Genomic DNA, 6,000 nt, shown 5'->3' with positions numbered 1-6,000 from the left:
AACCCTCCTGAAGAAGACGTCGAAAGTCAGGAGGGAAAATCAAGATGATGTTCTTGTTATTTAACAGTCCACGGAATGAAATTTTGGCACAGGGTTATTCCAGGCAATGAAATATTGTTCCATTTCATTATGTATTTCCTTAAAAATGCATTTCCAGTATGATAATTGCAGCAGGCTTCGTTTTAAAGTCAAGGAGATTTAAATAATTTAAATTCAACCTTCCATTCTGAAATTATATACATATAGTAGGGCTTTGCACTCTTTGGGAATTCAAAGAAACCAAGGAGGCTTTTAAGATAGATATTATAATTTGTTAGTTTCAGGGCTGTGCCTCTGCTAACTCAGGGCCCCAAACAAGCCCAAGAAACACCTGATCCAGCCTGATCTTCATACTGATGACCAGTTGTGTTGTGACATACGAAAAAGGGCCTAGCTTGAGGGTTTGGTTAATGTTTAATTAAGGTTAATAAACCCTTCATGTCAGGAAGGAGGTTGGGGAACAAGTAGTAGCATCTCTTTGCCTCCCCGCTCTGACTGCAGCATCGAGAGTAAAAGGGTTCAATCCTGCCTGGTGCTGTTTTACCAACACATCCCCCAGTCTGCCTCTCCTCTTTCCCCATCATTTCCCTCCCTGTTCCAGTTTGTGTATAATATGATTTCTTTTCTCCTTTAGTTTTTCACCTTATACGCTGCATTATCTGTATGGCTATACTTTAGCTTCACCTGTTCCAAGTTATGTTTCTTGTTTTTTTGTGTTCTAAATTCTGTATGGAAAAACAGATTTCAATAAAGTGTTTAAAAAATAAATAAATCCCAAATTTGTAGTAATTCTGATGTAGGAGAAAATAATTGACAGCACCAGTGCCTGATGTTGGGCAAAAGATTCTTGCAATGCAGTGTGTTCTCGGGGTCCTTTCCAACTCTTCAATTCCACTATTCTATGAAATTATCCGTCCTTGAAACACCATTAAATTATGCCCAGGGGCTCAATGCTGCTTTGGGGAACTGCACACTATCCCAATGCCCACATGCACCACAATTTGTGGGTGCCCGGCCTCTTCAAGGGGAATTTATGGGTGCTGGGGCACCCAGGGAGTTGGTACCTAGGGGCTCCCAAATAAGCTTTGGGCCGCTAGAAATCATTCTTAACAGAGAAGGAGATCTGGGACTGCCAGCTGCTTATGGCAAACTCTGCCTCTAGTTTGTGACCTGCTCTGCCTCTGCCCTGCCATTTTGTGACTGTTAGCCCTCAATAATCCCCAAGGCCGGAAGCAGAAAGTTTGGAGAACACGGCACTTGATCAGCCATCAAAAAACTAAGGTGACCTTATCCCCTCGGCAACCACTTTTTAAAAGCAGGTGTAAACACATTCTATTTTAAATTATATAACAACATTTGTATATACCACTCGATTTTAAGAAAACCTCTAAACGGCTCACAAAAATATCTAACAGAACATCATGAAGAACATTATTTTAAAATCTGCAAGGGAGACTTTGGAATCAACAGTATAAACTGCAGTGGAACCTTGGTTTTCAAACTTCTCTGTTGACAAACATTTCGGAACTCGAATGCTGGAAGTAACTGCTTCAGTTTTCGAACACTTTTCAGAAGTCAAACATACCACATGGCTTCCGTTTTGAGTTTCCCTATTGTATTGATGCTTCCGCATTGAGTTTTCGGTTTTTGAATATTTTGGAACTCAAATGGTCTTCCGGAACGGATTGCGTTCGAAAACTGAGGTTTTTGTAAAAAGAAAAGAAACACACCCAACTTCTACACGCCCGTCTGGCTGGCTTGCTTAAAAGCAGAAATGTTTTGATCTGGCACTTGGGGGTTGCAGTTCAACTGAACTTTTGTCTCTCAGGTGCACATTGCACTCCCATCCTTTCTGGAGAAACGAAAGTAAGCACGGCGGCCCCAAAATGCCCAGCTTCTCGTGTTTGCTGCTCTCCTTGCAGGGTGCATGTAAGTCGCATCCCCTCACCCGGAGGACCCTTGCCACTTGGGGGGGGGGCTCCTGGGGGCTAGGGCAATGGAGGAGGAGGGAAGGAGGGAAGGAGGGAGGGAGGGAGGGAGAGGCAGCTTCGCAAAGACCAGCAGGAGCTGGGAAGTGGGTGGCCAGGCGGCCTAGTCCAAAAGGACTAGGAGAGGTTTCCTGTCTGAAACCTGGAGAGCCTCTGCCAGTCAGTGTAGAGAGTACTGGCCTAGGTGGACTGATGGTCTGATTCAGTATAAGGCAAAGCAGACCAGAGCAATACATTGGGTACCAGCTTGGCTCAGGAGTTGCCTGAAGGAGGCGTACAAGGCGCCATCCAACTGCCCAAGGGACTCCACTCCAGATTTGTGTAGGGTTTACTCCTTAGCCTCTGCTGAAGATGTCCCACAAGGAAGTTTTTTCCTTCTCCTAGATGGGCCACCTTCCCAGATTGACAAGCCCCATCTGCCCCTCATTTCCCTCTATAGCTGGAACTTGTCTTCACACGCAGGGGAAATCTCTTAACTCACTGAGGGTTTGAGACACGTTAGCTGTCCTCACCTCATTTAGCCGTCCAGTCGAAGCCTTTCCCGGGATGTGGCCGCTATCGCCTGCTGACAGCTTCTTGGCTCTTTTTATGTGAATTGCCCTGAGACCTCTGGGTATAGGCCGGAATAATAATAATTATAATAATAGTAATAATAATAATAGCCACAGGTGAGAGCTGAGTGAAGACTGAGGACCAAAGTTGGACAAGCCACCCTAGAAAGAGCTTGACGTGTCCCACACCAGAGGTACTCTCCCCCCCCCCCCCGCGCTCGCAGTGGATGGTTACTTTTTTGAGAAGTCAAAGGTGCATCCCGCATTCAGATTTAAAGTACCGGTAGTCCTCAAACTCCTCCAACCAGCCTGGTTTTGTTTTGTTTTTTAACCAAAGGACTTCAGGAATCCCATTTTTGCATAACTACGGTCTGCAGGAATCTTAAAAGTTAAAACTGGTTTATGATGGCTTTAGCCTGCGATGGAGCTCCAGTCTAATTACAGTCTAACTGTATCTCTTTGTCCTTTTCAGGGGCAGCCGTGATAATCCAAGTCCCTTCATCCCCCGTCCAGGCAGGGCCACGCACTAATGCATACCTGCCTTGCCACTTCTCCTTAGACCCTCACAGGCCCATAGACGATTCTGCCATGGTTGTGAAATGGTCGCTGAGAGGAAGAACCATTATAATGTGGCATGGGAGCATTTCAATCTTTAGACCGAGGGGAGGAGTACTTAATTTGCAGTCGCTGCGAGAGGGCAATGCCAGCCTCTATCTCACAGATGTAAGAGGCGAGGATGCCGGGGAGTATACGTGTTCTGTTACCCATACTCCTGACTTTGCTGAAGGGAAAGTGGCATTGAAATTAGAAGGTAAGGGATGCAAGGCGGCGGGCGGAAAGCCTTTTTTAAAGCACTAAACATATTTCACATGAAAGTCCTTGATGTAAAATACCATTTTAAAGCACATCCTATGAAGCGCTTCATGTTAACTCCGGGCCAAACAGACCTGACAGAGCCCTATTTTGATGATGATGATGATCACCACCGCCGCCACCACCATCATCATCATCATAATTTATACCTTGCCCATCTAGGTGGGTTTTCCCAGCCACTCTGGGCAGCTTTCAACAGAATAATAATAAGGATAATGATAATGATAAAGCAATCAAACATTAAAAATTTCCTTAAATAGGGCTGCCTTCAGATGTCTTCTAAACGTCAGATAATTGCCTATTTCCTTGACATCTGATGGGAGGGTGCTCCACAGGGCGCCACTACCGAGAAGGCCCTCTGTCTTGTTCCCTGTAACCTCACTTCTCGCAGGGAGGGAACCGCCAGAAGGCCCTCAGCGCTGGACCTCAGAGTCCAAACTGAATGATGGGGGTGGAGACGCTCCTTCAGGTATACTGGGCCGAGGCTGTTTAGGGCTTTAAAGGTCAGCACCAACACTTTGAATTGTGCTCAGAAACGTACTGGGAGCCAATGTAGGTCTTTCAAGACCTGTGTTATGTGGTCTCGGCGGCCGCCCCCAGTCACAGGTCTGGCTGCTGCATTCTGGATTAGTTGTAGTTTCCAAGTCACCTTCAAAGGTAGCCCCAAGTAGAGCGCATTGCAGTAGTCCAAACGGGACAGTTTCCCAGACCTTGAGGGATGGCATAGTGGAGATACAGGACTGCAGCTCATACTGCATTTGAGGGGCAGGCCAGGCAGGACTTGGGGCTAAGAGGATAGTGAGTAACGTAAAGGCCACCTAACGAGCTCATGGGCAAGGTGAGATTTGAACTGCAAATTCCCAGTGCATGTTTTCCACCATTACTTCTGCACCAACTTCCTTGTACTGAGAGTTTCCTTTTACTGTGGAAGGGAAGAGGGAAGTCACATCCATGCCATACATTCAAAGCACATTTAACTCGTGTGGCTTCCAGTGAAGAATCCTGGGAACTGCAGCTTGCTGCTCACAGATCTACAGTTCCCAGCACCCTTTAAGCTGTCCAAGGAGATGCTCTCCTAACTCTCCTCTCTCCCTCCAGCTCCCCCACGCCTAACACTCGGCCCCACAGAAGTGCCCCTGGGAAAACCAATCAATTTGACGTGTGCAGCATCCGACTTTTACCCTGGCCGTGTCTCTGTGAAGTGGCTGCGAGGCAGTGAGACTCTGAAGGTTGACTCGCCCCCTGCCAAGCTTGAGGCCAATTACCTCTTCAATGCAGAGAGTGTCCTGAACTTCATACCACAAATCTCCGATGATGGTGTCACCTTCTCATGCCACATCCAACACCAGGCTGTGAAAGACCCAATCCGTCAAGATATTGAGCTGAAGGTGGTAGGTAAGTGGGAGCCTTTCCTGTGCGACCCTGGAATCCTGGCCCCCCCCCCGCCCCCCTGCCCTGCTAACTACCAGGGCTTTTTTTGATCCAGGAACTCAGTTCCAGCACCTCTCAGGTGGGCGCCATGGCCATTGTTAAGAGAACAAGGCAGCTGTTAATGAGTTCTGGCACCACATTTTCTAGAAAAAAGGCATTAGGAACCACTTCCCCTTCTTAAGGAGACCCAGTTCTGGCTCTCTAGCCTGTTCTGCCTCTGTGTATTTTTCTCCTCAAAACTCTATAGCTTTTTGCTCAAACCAGGTAGTGTCTCCTCCATGATATAGAAACAGTCAAGAATTTCTTTGCTGAAGTGGATGAAGCCCCACCCAGTCGAGTTTGCCTCCACACTAGTGCCACACTAGTTCAGCATTGCCAAAGCACATCTAGGCCATACATTTAAAGCACATTTAACAGACACATGGCCCCACAAAGGTGCAGCTGGCCAAACCAAGCACCATGATAAAAATAGACTTGAAATTGCATAGCATCGCCCCTGGCAACAAGTTTTCTCCCAGCAACAGGTTGCCTTAGCAACAGACTTCTTTATTAGACAGGCTATGAATGAGAACAAGCTGGCTGTCACTCTGCCCAGATGCCTGAGGAGCATAGAGAAGGAATGATCACTGTACTTAGTTTTAATTTATTTTCCTCAGGGCAGCAGTTGTATAAGTTGTCATGTTAATTCTTCAATAAATACTTTAAGCAGAACTGGAATGGGTGAGGTGTTTATTCCCACATGGGAATTCACCAACAGATGAGCTGAACTGAGAAAGAAGATTCAGGAAGAATTTCTGGGCGACTCTGCTGAATGAAAACAGAACCCCAAACGACTGGCATAGTGCATTGATGTGCCATACATTTAAAGCACATTTAACGGATATTGCTTTGTCTGAAGAGTCCTGGGAACTGTAGCTTGCTGCTCACAGAGCTACCGTTCCCAGCACCCTTTAACAAAGCCCAGTTAAGCTGCCAATGGTGAGATTTGATCTGCAGATTCCAATGCGTGCTTCAACCATGACTTCTACGCCAACTTCCTTGTACTAAGAGTTGCCTTTTATCGCAGAAGGGAAGAGGGAAGTCACATCCATGCCATACATTTAAAGCACACTTAAATG

Source organism: Podarcis cretensis (genome assembly GCF_951804945.1).
Source record: "Podarcis cretensis genome assembly, chromosome: 13".
Lineage (NCBI taxonomy): Eukaryota > Metazoa > Chordata > Lepidosauria > Squamata > Lacertidae > Podarcis > Podarcis cretensis.
The sequence above is the reverse complement of the archived record's forward strand: the minus strand, read 5'-3'. Positions refer to the sequence as shown.